General features: G+C 40.0%; 1 protein-coding gene and 1 pseudogene across 3 annotated transcripts in view; both read left to right on the top strand.

The window, feature by feature from the left end:
- The window catches only part of MAGI2 (membrane associated guanylate kinase, WW and PDZ domain containing 2), a 1,730,241-nt gene that overhangs the window by 1,395,859 nt on the left and 314,194 nt on the right, over positions 1–20,188 (top strand). The window lies entirely within an intron of this gene.
- LOC136311389 (small nucleolar RNA SNORA23) lies at positions 4,004–4,173 on the top strand (annotated as a pseudogene).

The raw sequence follows: 20,188 nt of genomic DNA on the forward strand, positions 1-20,188 counted from the left end.
TGTATATTTGTAATCTTCACATTTTTTTAAGAATAAGAAAAAATGTGAGGAGAGAGAAGAAGGGAAGAAAAAAAGAGAGAGAGGAAGAGAAAAAGAAGAAATTGTATTACGTTGAGCATACAGAGTAGCTTTCAAATTTTTTTTAATTTGACCCACAAGAAAAGAATACATTTTATACCGTGAACTCAGTACATACACACACACACACACACACACACACACACACACACACACACACACCCCTGCTATAAAAAGTTTCACAGGGCCCTGGCTGGTTGGCTCAGAGGTAGAGCGTCGGTCTGGTGTTCAGGAGTCCCAGCCAGGGCACACAGGAGAAACACCCATCTGCTTCTCCACCCCTCCCCCTCTCCTTCCTCTCTGTCTCTCTCTTCCCCTCCCACAGCCAAGGCTCCATTGGAGCAAAGTTGGCCCCGGGCGCTGAGGATGGCTCTGTGGCCTCTGCCTCAGGTGCTAGAATGGCTCTGATTGCGGCAGAGTGACACCCCAGATGGGCAGAGCATCGCCCCCTGGTGAGCATGCTGGGTGGATCCCGGTCGGGCACATGCAGGAGCCTGTCTGACTACATCCCCGTTTCCAACTTCAGAAAAATACAAAAAAAGAGGAAAAAAAAAGTTTTACAGGATACTACTTAGCTTACTAATGCAGTACACTATATTCTATTTTTTTTTATTCAGTGAGAAGTTGGGAGGCACAGAGACAAATACCCCCATGTGCCCAGACTGAGATCCACCCAGCAAGCCCACTAGGAGGCAATACTCTGCCCATCTGGGATATTGCTCCATTGCTCAGCAACTGAGCACTTCTTAGCACCTGAGGCAGAGGTCATGGAGTCATCCTCAGTGCCCAGGGACAACTTGCTCCAATTGAGCAACGGCTTCAGGAGAGGTAGAGAGAGAGAGAGAGAAGGGGGAGGGGTGGAGAAGCAGATGTCACTTCTTCTGTGTGCCCTGACCAGAAATTGAACCTGGGACATCCACATTCCAGGCCAACATTCTACCACTGAGCCAACCAGCCAGGGCCATATTTTTTTTTATAAACACTAATACTGGCCCTGGCTGGTCAGCTCAATGAATAGAGTGTCGGCCCAATGTGCAGACAACCAGGTTGGAACACCAGTAAGGGCCATTTGCCCCTTCTCTCTCTCATAGCCAGTGACTCAGTTGGTTCCACTGTTGGCTTCAGGCACTAAGGATAGCTTGTTTGGTCTAAGCATCAGCCCCAGAAGGGGTTGCGAGGTAGATTCCAGACAAGGTGCATGCAGGAGTCTATCTCCCTTCCTCTCACTTAAAGAAAAAATAAATTAACAATAAACACAAACATTGAACTACTAAATTGATTTCTAGAGCAGTGGTACATTGGAATTAATATGGGATTTTTAAAAATATATAATAATTCCTGAGTTCCAGCCCCAGAGATTCTGATTTTATTGGTATGAGATGTGACCTAGTCATAGATATTTTTAAAAGCTGTTTGGAATGTATTTTAATTTTTTATTTATTGATTTTTAGAGAGAGGAGAGAGAGAAAGAGTGGGGGAGAAATGGGAAACATCAGCTTGTAGTAGTTTCCTATATATATGCCCTGACCGGGCAAGCCCAGGGTTTTGAACCGGCAACCTTAGCATTCCAGGTCAACGTTTTATCCACTGCGCCACCACAGATCAGGCTCTCTGGGACTTCTAAAGTGCAGGTGAGTACATGAACTGCGGGTCTGGAGCCTGCTACTTGAAGTCTGACCCATACAAACCCCAGGGACATTGGCATCACCTGACAGTTTGTCAGAAATGCAGAATTTTGGGCCTTACTCCAGATGTCCTGATTAGAAACAGTATTTATCTTGTAAATCTTATTAAAAAAACTATTTTTATAGTAATTGTATATGATTGTGATGAACAACAGAATTTTTTAATATATATAATAAAATGATGACTATAGTCAAGCTAATTAATAATTAATATTTCCTCTCCTTGTATAGTTACCTCTTTTCTAGTGTTGCTTACAATTTCCAGTATTTTTAAAAAGTGCTTAAAATTCAAGTGTGGAGAATATGGAAATGAAGCATATTTTTACAAGAAAAGCAACATACATGTACTTTTTATTTGACAATGTGGCATAAAGGAAAAAAGCTCATTTAGGGCTTGCTATATTTTTGACTAATAGTAATAACAATTTAATTTTTAAAAGGAAATTATCATCGTTTTAAAATGATCAATATTCCCAAAAGAAAAAAAATAAAATGCTCAATATTCCAATTTATTTTTTTAATTAATTCAATTTACATAGAATGAATGTATATAACTTGAATGTATAATTTAATCAGTTTAGAGAAATATATATATCCATACTAGAGCACATAAATCAAGATATTTAATGTTTCCCTTTCCTAGAAAGTGTTCTTGTGCATCATTCTAGTCAATCTGCATCTCCTGTAGTCAATTCCTGCTCTGATTTTTATTGCCATAAATTAGATTGGCCTGGACTGGAACTTCATAGCAATGGAATCCACATCAATAAATAAAATACATACTGTTGTATATATCAGAAGTATTTTTATTTTATATTGCTTAGTAATATTCCCTTGCATGACTATGTCACAGTTTTAATGTTGTGGATAAAGCTGTTATAAACATTCTTGTTGATGTAAAAAATCAAAAGAAAATTAACTGCATTTTAACAAGATAACCAGGTGACCAGCAAGCACACTGAAGTTTAAGAAGCACTGCTGGGCTTAGAGCACTGGAGAAAGTTAACTGTATTGGTTAGGAGTGCAGCCCATGGTGTCTGCGAGCAAGTTACTAACCTCTTCCAAACCTTCAGTTTCCCCATTTCCCAAACAAGGATGTAACAGTGTGATTTTCAGTAATAGTGACAGTATTCTCTCCATGGGGCTCCTATGTGGGTCAACTCAGATCATTCATTTTAAAGGTTTTTCATGGCTTCTGGTGCAATGACATATGGCATATGACAGGAATCTATTTGAATTATCCCCAGAACCAACCAATGACTGGCAAATAGTAGGTAGACATTCAAGAAAATGAGGATTCTCAGAAAAAGATGAGCTGTGCTTTTCTCAGCCCAAACACTGATGGGTAGAGCAGAGAGAAGTGGGTACATGAATAAGGGTGTATTGGCCAAAGTTTGCAGGGATTGGGCAGTCTAGATTAGAGAGCAACTGAGGAATAACACTGCACAGTTCTCTATTTTAAATAAATTGGCAATTTTTTTCAGTTTTAAAATGTCAAAAGAGAACTAGAAATTGGCTCTTAAAAGGTACATTTAGAAAAAAAAAGTACGTTTAGAAAAAAAAGTACATTTAGTCTGCAAGAGAGTGAGTCTAGGCTGAACATCAGACATAAAACTACAGCAACCCGGTGAGTTATATCCTAAATTAAGGGACCCTCAAGGTATCTGGCTGCAGCTAGGAAAGGAAGAAGAGAGAAGCCAGGTAGGAACTGATGAACCCAACTTGATGGGCATGAGCCCATGTGGTTCCTTACGCAGATCCCTCTGAACAGGGAGAAAGTCAGTCATGGTATGCATGTATGCATGTGCGTGCACGTGTGGGTATGTATCTCTACCTCCCACTGAGGCTGCGGTTGTAGAGTGAGTGAGCATAGACAATGCAGAGAAGATTCTTCTTTTATTTGCCCCTATGGCAGGAGCTGTCTTCACTAGAAAGAGACAGTGCTTAAACTACTATCAACAAGGAGATCAAAAACTAAAAAGCTTAAGACTAGCCTTACACAGGACACCTGAAGGAGTCATCAAATCCAACTGGGGTCCTAAACACCAGCTAACAAATTGTGAGTTTGCCAGCTTCCGAGTGGCTTCTTGGAATCTGAGCTGAGAGCAGAATGATCTCTGGGACAGGGCAGAGCGCAGCAACGCCCGGAGTGGTGCTCTGGGAGCTCTGGAAGTGCTCCGTGCTGCTGATGTGACGGGGCAGCTATCTCATTGGAAGAGAAGAAAATAGCTCCCTTGACTGATGTAATATGTGCACGGTTTTCTTCTGTGTCTGTCCAGTTTCACATTCAGATCTTGCTATCCACACAAACATCATGCAGCCGAAGAATCAGTTGTGATCATAATATTGGTCTCATGTTGTCTCATGGACATAATTTGCCACTGGCCAGCCTCCGAATTCCCACACAGGAAAGGAAGGAAGGAAGGAAGGAAGGAAGGAAGGAAGGAAGGAAGGAAGGAAGGAAGGAAGGAAGGAAGGAAGGAGGGAGGGAGGGAGGGAGGGAGGGAGGGAGGGAGGGAGGGAGGGAGGGAAGGAGGGAGGGGAGGAGGGAGGGAAGGAGGGAGGGAAGGAGGGAAAGAAGAAAGGAAGGAAGGAAGGAAGGAAGGAAGGAAGGAAGGAAGGAAGGAAGGAAGGAAGGAAGGAAGGAAGAGAAAGGAAAGAAAGAAAATAAAATAGCCTGACCCATGGTGGCACAGTGGGTAAAGCATTGACCTGGAATGCTGAGGTCACTGGTTCAAAGCCCTGGGTTTGCCTGGTCAAGACACATATGGGAGTTGATGCTTCCTGCTCCTTCTCTCTCTCTCTCTCTCTCTCTCTCTCTCTCTCTCTCTCTCCTCTCTCCTCTCTCCTCTCTCCTCTCTAAAATGAATAAGTAATTTTTTTTAAAAAAAAGAAAGAAAATAGCTCCTTTAGTTAAAGTCAAGGCCCATTGCCTTTTGATCAATCAGCAAATACCCACTCTACAAAGACAAATTTCAGGGGATAGTAGAAAGGTGGTGGGTAATGGTAAATACCAAGTTTGTAACCACCCACTTTAGAGTTAAAGCTAGGAAAGTGTAGGGATGAGCCACTAAACATCAACTTTCACAGCTTATAATATCTATCTCATCCATAAGACACCTAAAAAACACAAGAATCTCTTTTCAGACCTTTTGATAGCTGATTATCCCACCTCAGATCAAATATGGTTAGAAAGTCAAGGAGGAAAGAAAATTGATATGCATTAAGTGCTATGTGCCAACATACATAATTTTGTTTAGTCCTCCTAAGAATCCAATAAGATACAGGTATTATCTCCATTCAAATAGGTTACAGAGAGCCGACTGAGACATTAAATAAGTTCCAAGGACATTCAGCAGTAAGTGGTGGAGGCAGGTACATAGGAACCCTACCTCCATTTATGAAAGCCTGCCACGCAGTGAGGACAGCCACGGACCACAACAGCAGCATGTCTGAAGCTCGTTAGAAATACAGAATCTCAAGTCCCACCTCAGCAACTAGATCAGGGATTGCTTCTTAATAAGATCTCCAAGTGATTTATATGAACAGGAAAGGCGAGAAGTGCTGCTCTGAATCTCTGCAGCTCCTTGTCTCCCCACCACTCCCAGCATGAGATGGTCCCTCCCACTCGGGCAGAGCCACGACTGCTGAACATTCTTCCCTAAACTGAACCAAAATCCCCTTCCCTGAAACCGTTACCTGACACCCTCCAGGAAATCATTAGGCGTCATTTTTTTCTATTCCTTTTCATTGTTTTAAAAATCTAAGTTCTTTATGTTTATGCTGACTAAATGTTATCTGCTGGCTTCAGCCTGCATTTTCAGTCTAAGATCCTATCTAATCCTAAATTATTTCCCCCAGATTCATAATTTATCCATTTAATAGGCATGCTTTCTTGTTATTCATTCAATTACAATCTATTGATATTTTTTAAGGATGGGAGAAGGAAGAGAGAGAAACACCAACTCATTGTTCCATTTAGTTGTGCAGCCCTTGATTACTTCTAATATGTGCCCTGATTGGGGCTCAAATCGATGACCTCAGTGTCAAGCCCATGCCCTCTTGATTGAGTTGGTGCCCTCAATGCTTTGGGACAGTACTCTGTCCATGGCACCACCAGCCAGGGCTCTACTAATATATATATTTTTAATTTTTATAAACTATAAAATATCCTGAGGTAATTTACAGGCCACATTTCCCAACTTACTCCATAAAGTTTTTGTTAATTATCTTGCTAAATTCATATGTCTATGAAACTTTCCTAATAACCTTATATCATAGAGGAAATCAAGTTAACTAAGAATGGTGGATTTTAGTAATTATCCATTTATTTTCAAAAGTCTCATGAACAATTTTCCTAGTAACCTATTCTAAAAAGTAACAAGTCTTACTTACCTGTTTGTGGCTTCTAGAAATATTTTCTCCCTTTTAAGAATAGGCCACTTGGCCCTCGCCGGTTGGCTTAGTGGTAGAGCGTCAGCCTGGCGGGAGTCCCGGGTTCGATTCCCGGCCAGGGCACACAGGAGAAGCACCCATCTGCTTCTCCACCCCTCCCCCTCTCCTTCCTCTCTGTCTTTCCCTTCCCCTCCTGCAGCCAAGGCTCCATTGGAGCAAAGTTGGCCCGGGCACTGAGGATGGCTCTATGGCCTCTGCCTCAGGCGCTAGAATGGCTCCAGCTACAACAGAGCAACGCCCCAGATGGGCAGAGCATCGCCTCCTGGTGGGCATGCTGGGTGGATCCCAGTCAGGCACATGCGGGAGTCTGACTGACTGCCTCCCCGTTTCTAACTTCAGAAAAAAAAAAGAATAGGCCACTTGCCTGGCTTTCATTTTCTAGGATTTCTTTCATTTCTTAAAGAATTTTGTGAGGTTTTTGAAAAGAATAAACTTGAATTAGAAGATATGGATCTAGTACCATTAAATTGCTTTGAGCAACAATCATTTTACCTATTCTATAAACAGACATAATAATCTTCCTGATAAGGGATGATATACGGAAATTCCATGAAGTGTATACAGTACTACTGATGATCTGAAACAACTCTAGGATATAATAAGTGTATAAGGAGACAAACTCATCTAATGGTTGATACTCTCTTCCTTTCATTTCTCCTGTCCTGGTTCTGATACTATTTGGAGTCCCTGTGCCATGTTCTTTTGAAAGACCAGTGAAGCAGTGCTATTTATCTTGCCAGGGCCTTCCCTAGGACAAAGGTGGGCAAACTGTGACACATGGGCAAATCCATCCTGCTGCCTATTTTTGTAAATAAAGTTTTATTGGAACAGCCAAAGTCATTCATTTACATAAAGTCATAGACTAGTTTTGTGCTACAGAAAAAACCGTATGGCCCATAAATCTGAAAATATTTGCTATCTGGCTTTTTCCAGAAAAAGTTTGCTGGCTGTTGCCTTCCACTACAAGCTTTAGAAAAGCTTGTGGGTTTGTGGATATGTAATTTTCTGTGCACAATTCCTAATCCAGCTCTATGCTTACTAGGTAATAAATTCGTTTTATAAAAATTCTTTTGGCCCTGGCCGGTTGGCTCAGCAGAGGAGCATAGGCCCGGCGTGTGGAAGTCCCAGGTTAGATTCCTTGTCAGGGCATGCAGGAGAAGCACTCATCTGTTTCCCTACCCTCCCCCTCTCCTTCCTCTCTATCTCTCTCTTCCCCTCCCACAGCCAAGGCTCCACTGGAACAAAGCTGGTCTGGGTGCTGAGGATGGCTCCATGGCCTCCACCTCAGGTGCTAGAATGGCTCCAGCTACAACAGAGCAACACCCCAGATGGGCAGAGCATTGCTGCCTGGTGGGCATGCCAGGTGGATCCTAGTCAGGCTCATGTGGACTCTGTCTGACTGCCTCCCCACTTCTAACTTTGGAAAAATACAAAAAAAAATTTCTTTTAACAGGATTTTGTGACCCAAATTAAATCTTATTCTGAAACAAATCGATTTGATAAAGCTTGCTCAATTAAGGTATTTAGCTAGAATCATATTGATTTCAAGCCTTGTTGATTTAAAAAAAAAAAAAAGGAAAGAAAAATCCATAATGCCTATTTGATTTTCAGCCTTAATAAGTCCCAAATATTAAACAAAACGCATCCTTTATAATGAATTGACTGATGTGCATGTCAAACCATGCGTCAGATTCTGTTGTCCCTCAAAGTAGATATGAATGGAAATAATGTAGAAGGTTAAGCTGGATCCTGGCTTTAACAAGATAGGTGCTGGATTTCCTTTAAAAATAATTTTTATCTAGTCCAATGGGTTGTCTTAATATTTGAATATTCTATAATTTAAGTACAGAGAAAATGTTCTGAAATTAAGAGTCTCGAGAGTCCAATTTTGAAACCACTTTGTTTTCTGGGCCTTTTTCAATAAGGAATTTCAGGACAAAGTACATGTTATTCTGTACGACAGTCTGTTAATTGTTTTCAAGAGAATAATAACATGTTGTCCTTGAAAAGAATGGCTGGCAATGAATCAGCTCTAGAGACTTAAGACAGAATTTGCCAAGAAACAAGGTCAGTCTGACAATATGTCAAACACATCGTTTATTAACCTGAATAAATAAAACATACTTATAAAGTTTGAAGGGCGTGGTGGTTGAGTTGCCTGACTACTGTTTTTTGATGTTTTATTAACATTTCATGTCTAAATTTGGTGTTTTTCCAAAAAGACATTTTAAATTTCACAAAAGCAATACTTTCCAAATGGCATGGAAGAGATGGCTATGAAGTTATTTTATAGAATCATGACCTAGCTTGAGTTTTACTCAGATAGCTGATAAAATGATAGATCAGCATCTCTGATGGACTACGTGTCTACTTCACAGTGGCTGTTGCTATGGGTCATAACATCTGTGATTGGCCTTAAAGGCAATAATGTGTTTCAGTAAAGTAGCCCAAAAGTCTTCAGTTAAAGTGATTTTTTTAAAAGCCAATGACTGTACTATTTAATTCATGTTAGTAGACCATTAATAGAGGAAATTGGTGAAAAAGATAACTTTTCCTGTATGCTAAAATTCAGGAACAATTATTTTTTATTTTTTTACTGAAAAATAATCAGACGCTTAATCTAGCATTAAATAAATGTCTCAAGGACACAGTGTGTTAATGTATGACATTTAACAGATGAGGAAATTGAGATTATATCTAAGAAAGTGAGTGAAAACATGAGAAAAATTTAAATATATATACACACACATGCACATATAGGGCTTTTCACAATTTACCTACAAAGCAAGCAGAAGACTTAGACAAATCAGTTTATCTACTTGGAATGGCTTAAACCATCTCCTAGGAAAGTGTATTTAGATTATATTGAATCTAAATTAGTGAGACATAACTGTTTCTCTATGTGTATGGGGGGTCCAATGCCACAATTTGAGCCGATAGAAGATAACATCCCAAACTGAAGAATTGTGATTAATCCAAAGAATGTGACTGGATGCAAGATTTATGCTGTATTAAGTCAGGAAAAGAGTGGAAGTCAACTAATGAAATCCAGTAGTGTGAAGCCACCTCCCCTGCTCCATCACTGACCATAACGCCATCTTTATTTTCCTTCAATAAGTTTAATGAATGAGCTTAAAAAGATAACACTGTGTAGTGCCAGAAATAGGAGAGCAGAACTATTCTTTTTAGTAATTTTTGAGCTTTGGTCTTTCTATTAGTCAGTGTTCTCCAGAGAAGCAGAATCAGTAGGAATTGGCTCATGAAAACGGTGGGACCTGACAAGTTCAAAATCCACAGGGCGGGCGGGCTGGAGACTGTGGCAGGGGCTGATGCTTGTCTGGAGGCAGAATGTCTTTTTCCTTTGGGAAACCTCAGTTTTGCTCTTCGGGACTTTCAACTGATTGGATGAGGTCCACCCAGGTTACTGAGGATAATCTCCTTTACTTAAAGTCAACTGGATGTAGATTTTAACCACATCTACACAATATCTTCCCAGCAATGTCGAGATTAGTATTTAATTGAATAACTAAGTACTGTAGCCTAGGCAAGTTGAAACATAAAACTAACCATCATAGTCTCCTTTAAAAAATTTTTTTCCACATCTATGTTTGAATAGCAATCTCTTTTTAATATGTATTTCTTAAGAGAGTTTGTAAAACCCATGTAGAGCCTACAAAACACAAAGTGGAGACGTTGGACAACCATTAAAATTTTTAAATGATAAACTATTGCTTACCTCAATTCACTAGACACAATTTCTCTCCTATTTTCAAACATGGCCCTAAGGAACAGCAGAGTCATGAAATCACCACCTTATTAATGAATCAGTGGTGCTCTGTATAATGGCATGGAACACTGAAAAATCTTTAAATACAAGATTTTTTTTGCCATAATTTCCTATCACTGTCCCACTCCCGAAGATAATAATTTTCACCCTACTTTGCAGAGTTAATGAATTGAAGGGAGAGACAAAGACAGATATAAACATTAATTTGTTGTTCTACTTATTATACATTCATTGGTTGATTCTTGTATGCACCCTGACTGAGGATCAAATTCACAACCCTGGCATACTGGGACGATGCTCTGATCAACTAAACTACCCAGCCAGGGCAAGGTAAAATTGTATTATTGCTTCTACTATACTTTGGTTTTCTCCTCTAGAGTCAGGGGGAAAAAAGATGTCCTTTATTCTAAAGCTAAAATTCTAGGTAAACTTTCAAATTCACATTCTCTGATCTTTATCCTGTATTTTACATTTCCTTTCCACTTTCTCCTCCTCTTGTCTCTCCTCTCTGCCTGCTCCTTTTAGTTAATTTTCCCTGTATTTCCTGCTGTTCCTTACCAGAATTCCTAGACATCATGGGTAGACAAGCACTACGTTCACTTTCTCTTTACTCACTGCGTTTCAGTTTCCTATACTGTTATCTCTGCCATTAAAAGCCTCCAAGTGAAATCAATGGCCACTCTCCAATCTAATATTCTGTTTTTGCCACATTGAAAACACGAGACGATCCCCTCTTCAAAGGCCACCCTTCCCTTGCACCCTGCAATTGTGGCTCTCTTGTACCATCCCACTTTCCCACCTTTCTCATTGGCTCCTTTCCTCTGGAGTTAACACCATTTTCCAAAACTCTCTGCACCTTTAGACAGCTCTTCTTTTGCTATCTCATACTTTCTTAAATTGCTGCATGAGTATTAATTTGTGCACTCAGCAAATGTTTTGGAGCCCCTACTCTGTGTCATTGGTGTACTGAATGCCCACTAGATACATAAGATAGAAGAATAGCTGTTTTCTACTTTATTACAAAGAGAAGAGGTAAGTGTCTTCTGGTTTTTACTTATTTTTTTGGTACTGTTGTGAGCAATGGTTATTTTTAATATTTTCCTGAAATACCTAAAAGGAGCAGTGCATTTACCCATGATGAATATATATTCGTTTTCTTTGCTAGCTTGGCTTATAGTTCATGGTGTATAAGGTTAAGGATTATATCTTACTCATTTTTGTATCTGCTGGGCCCTTTCCAGAGTACATACTAGGGACCCTGTAAATATTTATTGAATGGATATTAAAACATCAAATTATTGTGTTATGATTTAAAATACATCAGCCTGATGTGAGTTACACCAGTTGATTCATGACAATTAAAAACTCTGATTAATAAATTAGTGAAAAATAGAGGAATTAATTGCTACTTATTTTAAAAAGTTGAGGTTGAAAAATTATTTCAAATACAAAACCCATAGACAAATAACAAAAGATTTCTCAGTGTGAAAGCTTAAGACCTAGGTGTCTATATTCATGACTCCAAACCTATCTCTAGCTTGTTACCTCCACAAGTCCACTGCGCTTTCTACTAGAATTTACCAGCACAAATTACAACTTATATTCTTCTTTCTCTCTCTTTTTTTCTTTTTAAGTGAGAGGAGGGGAAACAGAGAGACAGACTTCCACATGTGCCCCAAATGGGATCCACCCAGCAAGCCCTCTATGGGCAATGTTCTGCCATCTATGGCCATTGCTCAGCAACTGAGCTTTTTTTAATGTCTGAGGCAGAGGCTCCACAGAGCCATCCTAAGTGCCTGGAGCCAACTTGTTCAAACCAATCAAGCCATGGCTGCAGGAAGAGAGTAGAGAGAGAGAGAGAAATGGGGGGCATAGAGAAGCAGATGTTATAAAGCAGTGATTTTCAACCTTTTTTGAGCCGCAGCACATTTTTTACATTTACAAAATTCTGGGGCACACCACCTACCAAAATGACACAAAATGACACTCTAACACAGTACATATTATACAGATAGTTAATAATATATTTTCTAAATGTATTTATACTCACTTAGTGTGAAACCTGGGTCTGTTTCGATGAACACAAAAGGGATATCCTGGCAGGAATGGTAGAAAGACACACACGAAGCTCTTCCTCAACAGTTCTCAGTCTCTCTCTGTTTTTAGTTTTTATTGCAGTCAAGCTTGAGAAGCTCAGCTCATATAGATATGTGGTTGAAAATGGAGCAATGTCAAAATAGCTTTGTTGGCCAGAATGGGGAACTCCTTGGCAACAGATAACCAAAAACTGTCCAAAGGAAGATCAGCAAACTTTAGCATTAAAGTTAGATAACATTGTGATGCATTGTGATGCATTGTATATCACCCTCTGCGGGGGCCTCTTTTAAAAAGAAAAAGGTCAAATATCTATATACATCATCAGGATAGACATAACCAGCTGAGGCTGAGGCTTCATCTAGTGGTGGCAACATTTACCTCCAGTCCTGACCAGGATTAGAAATCGGGACCATGGGGAGGAGTAGCAGCTTCAACTACTCACCCCAGCCACACAATGACAAGTGTGCGGCAGCCCAAGCGGGGACCTTCCTGGGTGTGGATGAGAGGCAACCTACTATTGGTTCATCGCTAGTGGTTGGGATGAATCCTAGAAGGTAATTGGTCAGTGAGCGTTCCCTGTGCCTCCACTCTTCCTGACACTGATAGCTGAAGGGATTGTGAGGGAAATGTTTATGTTCGGATGGAGGCGGCTGGCGGCAGGCCGGATAAATAGCCTTCGTGGGCCATATCCGGCACCCGGGCCATAGTTTGGGGACCCATGTTTAATTTCTCCATGGCACACCTGACCATGTCTCATGGAGCACTGGTTGAAAAACACTGTTATAAAGTACCCAATCCTCAATTCCGTGGGTTCTCGTAGAGACACCAAGACAGATGAGTTTTGAAGAGTTTTTTAAAGGAGGAGATTTATTAAATATGCCGGCCGCATATGGCTGACACAGGGCAACAGACGCAGATCATGTGCAAGCCCCAAAAGTAGCTCAGGGGCTGTTTATATACCCTTAATCACACACGAGTGGGGAAGAGCATGACATCATGGCACAAGCTGACAACATTTGTTTAGGGGATACACAGAAACATTAAGACTTTCAAGGTAACACAATCAAAGATGTTTACAAATATTTCAGGGTTTCTATTCCTTCACTAGCCTAGAGGTATTTTACTCTCAAGATTCCAGAAAGGGGGAGGAACTACGATCAATGCAAGGTGGTATGTAAATTCTGCCTCCTATTGAAAGAGAAGAAGTTTCTCGGTTAACCTTTATTTTAGATTTAAAACTAAATGACCCATTGTTCTTGCAAGCCATAAACTTCTACATTCTTCTCCCTCCCCTCCCTAAAAGAGGGACGGGACAGGAAAGCCTGATACAAAAGCCTGACCTTTCCTCCCAGAATGTCAATATTAATTTTCAGCTTTTTGGTACCTTACAACACAGATAGTCACTTCTCCTATGTGTCCTGGCCTGGAATCGAACCCAGGACATCCACATGCAAGGCTGATGCTCTACCATTGAGCAAACCAGCCAAGGCCATATTCTTCTCTCTTACCATAAATTCTCACCCACACCACTAATGTGAACATTCTCCCAGATAAGATTAATATTTTAAATATTTCTTTAATTTGTAAGATATTGAAAATAAAGATATTGTATATTTCATATACTTAGGATATACAAGATACATCGTAACTACATTTATCTTTTGCATATGTTGATTTAATCAGCTTTAGTTCATAATTTAAGTTATTATTAAAAATACTACATGCTTCCTGATTGGAAAAATTAATAAAGATTCTTTTGGCTGAACAAAAAAAAATATATTTAATTAAGTAAAAGTGGTACTGAAGTTTATTTTTAGTATTCCCTTTGCCTTTGGAAAAAAAAATCACTCTTTAGCTCTAATTTTTCTCCACAAAGCAGGTAGATAATTGCATGTTTAGAAGGTGAATAAATTTAAGAACTGCAATCAAACTCATAGGAAAAAATGAAGCTAAGACAGAAAATTAAAGACATTTTATAGTAGAAATTATCTGATATTGTTTCTATTTTTTATCATTTCAGAGCTAAGTCTGAATTTTAATTAATATTTTTCTAATATCCTGACTCAAGTATTTTATGTTGAAGAAATTATTGAAAGATTGACTAGCAGACTTTTGATGTAGTTATAAATATTTATGACCTACTGAGTGTATTTTTATATTATTCATTGACTAGATTCTTAGATCTCTTGCTTCCAAAGGCCAGTAATTAAGGATGTGAAGTATGACTTTCTGCTTTTTTCTGTGTTGATTTTATGGGTAGAATTCAAAATGGAAATGGGTAACAATCACACGCCTTCAACAATCATTGGTTGCAGTTTATATAAAAATGTTAGGACCTTGGGTTTGATTTCTGGTCAGGGTAAACAGGAGAAGCAACTATCTGCTTCTCCACCCTTTCCCCTCTCCCTTCTATCTCTCTTTTTCCCTCCCGCAGCCAAGGCTCCATTGGAGCAAGTTGGCCCGGGTGCTGAAGATGGCACCATGACCTAGCCTCAGATGCTAAAATGGCTCCAGTTGCAATGGAGGAACACCCCAGATGGGCAGAGCATTGCCTCTTAGTGGGCTTGCCGGGAGGATCCTAGTTGGGCACATGTGGGAATCTGTCTCTCTGCCTCTCCATTTCTCACTTAAGAAAATATAAAAAGAGAGAGAGAGAAAGAAAGAAAAAGAAAAGTTATCATGTCTGTGGAGCTAAAATAGAAAATACAGTGTACAAAAAAAATAAGAAATCTAGTATATCTGGTTGATATGATCTACCCAAAGAAACTGATTTCTTTACAGTTAGCTAATGAGCAAATTGACCCTTCCATATTTGGGTCCCTTAAATTTACTCCCCTGATTTCAGTTAATTGGGATACACAGTTCCTAACAATTTTCCTGTCTTTTAATATGCACAAAAGCTAGATTTTTTTGAAGCTTAAGCTCATAAAATATCTGAACATAATTTCTATTCCCTGTGCTGTACTTATTAGATGTTTACAACTTCAAAGTTGTGTCCCCAACAGTCCTCTTTGGTAGCTTGGCTTTTTGTCTTTATTTTGTTTTGATTTGCTTGGTCAAGCTGACTAGCCCATTCAAATTCTGTCCCTGAATAATTTCTTCAGATGGGCTAAAACTTGTGAATAAGAACAAGACTGGTATGTCAGGATAAAATATCACATGCCAAAATATCATTATTCAGAAATATCTATTCAACTCAGGCAGTCAAAATGTGAAATAAGGTAAATAAAATTTCAAATGATTAATCTAATCTAATTCTTAAGTGCCAAATAAATAGATGAAATGTATTTTTTGAAATTTTATAAATATATAGAACCAAACACTTGTGCAGTTTGAACACAAAGCTGAAATTAACCCCAAACACAGTAGAGATAGACAGCTCTCCCATTGTTACTCGTGGTGCTTAGCTTTTCTAAGCCATAATCGATTCTGTAAAACGGGGACAGTATGTTTGCCCTTAGGTGATTTCAAGAATTAAATAAGATTACGTCTCTAGAGTGCTTGGTCGAGTTATTAGCACACAGTTATCATTCTTAGTACATAAATAGCAGTTATTATTATTAGCCAATTTACACATTGTCCTGGGACCTCCAACAACATATTTATTTGGTAGAAAGGATTGGAAAGTTTTTGCATTATCTAAGACCCCACTCCCCCCCAAAAAAAAATCAAGAGACTATATGTAAAACTTTCACTTTTTTATAATTTTTTTGTATTTTTCTGAAGTGAGAACTGGGGAGGCAGACAGACAGACTCCCGCATGCACCCAACTGGAATCCACCTGACATGCCCACCAGGGGGTGATGCTCTGCTATATTTGTCTGAAATGTAAAATATATTATAACCTTTAAGTGAGAAAAGTAACATATAAACAGTGGACCTATTACATTTATATTCACATACATGCATATTCAATAGTGGTGGTACAAAAGAACAACTTAAAATCTGTGATGATGACCCTTTGCTAACTTATTCCAGTCAGGATCAGTACAGTTTAATAACTACCAATGAAAACAACAGGGAATCAGATTGTTTTTCTCAGTGCCATTCGTCTGTTGTAGCTAAGAATAGAATAATCTCCCATTATCTTCAGGAAAATTGCTGTATATTTTCCTGAAACTCCTAGACTAGTGACATTACTCAGCTCCAAAAGAATCTGTGTATAGTGTCCAGCATGGAGAGGGTGGTGAGGTCTACGCCCTATGTAGGGTGTTCTGAGTATCTGATATTATAAGATACTGTACTGTGTTCACTTTCCTTTCTCTCCCCTTAAGTCAAGGAAATAAGAACTATCTCTGGATTTTAAAATTTTGTTACAGACAAAGCAAATTTTTTCTTCCCCTTTGCCATGTGTTTGAGGAATTTTTAATTGGCAGTCTTTGGTGGATATGGCCCAATAAGAAGGCTGACTTCTTGATCCTTGTATAAAATATTGCTCCTTCAGAAACTGAAATTGGAAATAAAAGTATCCAAGTTTGAACGATCAAAGTCTGTCAGTGCAGATTCACATCTGCCAAGTCTGCTTCCCTCTTAGCAAGTTAGAAAGGCTTTCTCCTCAAACCTTGGACCAGTTTGTGTGCAATATACAAATACACAGTCACATTTTTAGCACTGCACATTTGTTCCTTCTGCCAGTTATTTATGAAGCTCTGCAACTTAATGCTGCTCCAGTTCAGAAATCCATATGGGAGAAATATTCTGGCAGCCCTTGTTTAGCAAGCAGCAGGGGCTCTGTAATTTTTCACATGAAGGGAGAGACAGAGGACAGCAACATAATCTAATATGGTACACTACCAGTTAAGGGTGGTTAATGGGCTTGTAATGGAAGCGCTAGCCAGACCCTTTCCAGAAATACCACAGAGGGTGATAGAGAGCTGGAGGCGAGGGCTTCCCTGGCCAAGCGGCCCCACCAAATACAGGTGTCCCCAGCCCTGTCCAGCTCTCAGCTCACATTGGAGTAAATGGTTTCTTTCTTTCTTTCTTTCTTTCTTTCTTTCTTTCTTTCTTTCTTTCTTTCTTTCTTTCTTTCTTTCTTTCTTTCTTTTCTTTTCTTTCTTTCTTTCGGAAGCAATTCAAGGAAACTTTACAGAATCTTATCTGGGGTCTTTGAAACAGGTTCCCCCTCCCTGCCCCTTCTATATCAATTTCACAGTATCAAAAACTAAATCCTACATTCTGTTGACTAAAAAAACACTGCTTCTATGTGTTTTAAAGTGCATGTAGGTGGGTGGATCAGGTATCAAACACTCAGGGTTACAAATGCTGGGAACCACTAAGCAGGAAGCAGCAGTCTGAACTGAAATGAATGCACCAATCTCTCTCTCTCTCTCTCTCTCTCTCTCTCTTTCTCTCCTCATGATTCATCTTTCTTGCTCACTCAGAATGGCTGGCAATTGACAGTTGTGATTAAAGTATTGGGAAGCATGTTTGTGGAGAGTCCCTGCTCCATCCCAGCCAGCTGTCTGCCAGCATTTCAGGTGAATGAAGTCAGAAGATGAGGATGGGCCCTGGCCGGTTGGCTCAGTGGTAGAGCGTCGGCCTGGCGTGTGGGAGTCCCGGGTTCGATTCCCAGCCAAGGCACACAGGAGAAGCGCCCATCTGCTTCTCCACCCCTCCCCCTCTCCTTCCTCTCTGTCTCTCTCTTCCCCTCCGGCAGCCAAGGCTCCATTGGAGCAAAGTTGGCCCGGGCGCTGAGGATGGCTCTGTGGCCTCTGCCTCAGGCGCTAGAGTGGCTCTGGTTGCAACAGAGCGATGCCCCAGATGGGCAGAGCATTGCCCCCTGGTGGGCATGCCGGGTGGATCCCAGTCGGGCACATGTGGGAGTCTGTCTGCCTCCCCGTTTCCAACTTAAGAAAAATACAAAAAAAAAAGAAAAGAAAAAAAAAAGAAGATGAGGATGAGCCGTGCCACATTGGCCTCTAGGAGCCACTTACATTTAAAAAAAAAAATTCCTGCTTGTTCAGGAATTTAGGAATGCTGTCTGAAAATAAGCAGGCACCTACACACATTGCTTACTGTCCATGAAAAACGACGGCTCTTTCTTCCAAGTCACTCTGTAGCTCATTTCATGGGGGCTGTGTGTGATGCGCTGCCCTCGTGTAAGTCCCGGCATGGAGCACAGAGGACAGGACAGGAGAACTCCACAATGTTTGTGTCTTGCTTTCCTAAGCTTTCATGTGCTGCTAAGTGTTTTAAGGTATATTTTTTTAAGTCTCTTGTTTTTATTTTCTTTTAGTGCAAATAAGTCCTGTTTAGATAAAGGGACCTATTTTTATTTTATAGGGTCCCCTTGAAAGCTTACTGGTCATTGTTTTGGTATTTAAAATTCATTACATTGTTTTAGAGAAATGACAAATTCACTGACCATTTTATCCTGCTGAATTCCTGAAGTGAGCGAGCTATTTAGAAAACCTCTGCTCTGGAGCTTTCCAAGAAATGGTCTTTGGTGCTTTCTTTTTGTGTCTTTACCGAATTTCAATTTGAAGTGTTGTTTCATCTTTGCCAGATCAGCAAATAATCAGTGCCTTTAGATTCTCTTAGAATGTATTTTCTTTCTCCTTTCCAACAAAGTAAAATGCAAGTATTTAAATATATCTTTCCACTCAATGCTAAACACAAAAGAAATGTAAATAGATCGTCAGACTAATTCACATCTGCCAAGGAGTAATTGTTGGATGCTTGCTAATTAAGCAAAAAAAAAAAAAATTTAACCAGGCTTTTAATTAAACATCTGCACTAGGTCACAAAGATGAAATTATAAAATGTGATTAAGAAACATTTCATTCTTTTGAGAAAGATGTGGTTATGCCCAGATCTTGGTATTCTTCTGCCTATACATGGAGTGTTGGAGTAACTGCTTTCACAGAAAATCAGACAACCTTGGAATGAGGTCCCAGAGCCCTGTCACTCACCTGTTTAACCGTGTCACTGAAGTCCCCCAGTGCCTTCTATGAACGCAGTAGGAGAGCCCTCCACAGTCTCAGCCATAGGAACTCTTAAAGCCACACCTCAGAAATGATCTTTTCTGACTTCTCCATTTTACGTGAAAGGAAACTAGACCAAGAAAAGTTAAATTACTTAACCAAGATCCCACAGCTACCGAAACAATTTTTACTAGAGTTATGTTTTAGGACAGTTACCGAGTTTTGAGGGTCATAGTGCCCTGTCACCTCTCCCTTGGCGTTCTCAAAGCCCTCTTCCAGACAGCAGATTTGGGGACTGCAGAAGGTGCCCTGAGCTATTGCAACGATTCCCCTGTTTACAGTTATTTGCTTCACTGCTTCCCTCCACTAATTTAGCTAATTTATATTGCAGTCCATCTCTCAATATTTATATTCAAAAACTTAAGATATTCACTGAGCATTCTGACTCATATGAACTGAGGGACACAAAAGAGCCCCCAAGTCAAAGTAAGTCTTGGAGGGTTTCAAGTTTTTAATATTCATGTTGAAGTCTTGGGTTCAGTTCCAGAATCTCACCTAATTATCAAGATGATTCTAGAGAGGTTATTTAACTTCTCCTTGGTTCCATTTCCATGGGTAGGAAGTACAGATAACAATGCCTATCGCATATAGATTTTGTAAGAATTAGAGAGATGGAGTTTGTGAATGCCAGATAAACAATCAATATGTTAGAGTGGTTGTCACTAAGGTCTGAGAAATTCCCAGTGCTGTGAATATGGTTAAACGGATTGAAGGACTAACCTGTCAGGAAGAATAACACAACAGGAAGAAGTAATTAGCACTCAACAATAGGAGGTGGTCAGAAAGAAGGTCACAATGTGCAGCTGGCCTCAGAGGGTGACTTCCAAGGGGACTTGAATTTGTTAGAGGGGACAAGAATATAGCATGTGTATGGGCCAACCCAGGGCTTAGACCCGCTGAAGCCGAGTAGGGTAGGGAGAGGCAGGAAATGCTGAAAATGTAGAGTGAGTGCCTTGGAGGCTGTGTTAGAGAACTTTGACTGCTTCTCTGTCTGTGAGCAGGAACTGAAGGGCGTTGAGTAGAAAGAACATCAAGGAATGTGGTCTGGAAGATGAATTGACAGGGAAGCGGTGTGAGGCAGTGCCCCGCACTTCACACGCTCC

This window comes from Saccopteryx bilineata, chromosome 7, assembly GCF_036850765.1.
Source record: "Saccopteryx bilineata isolate mSacBil1 chromosome 7, mSacBil1_pri_phased_curated, whole genome shotgun sequence".
NCBI lineage: Eukaryota > Metazoa > Chordata > Mammalia > Chiroptera > Emballonuridae > Saccopteryx > Saccopteryx bilineata.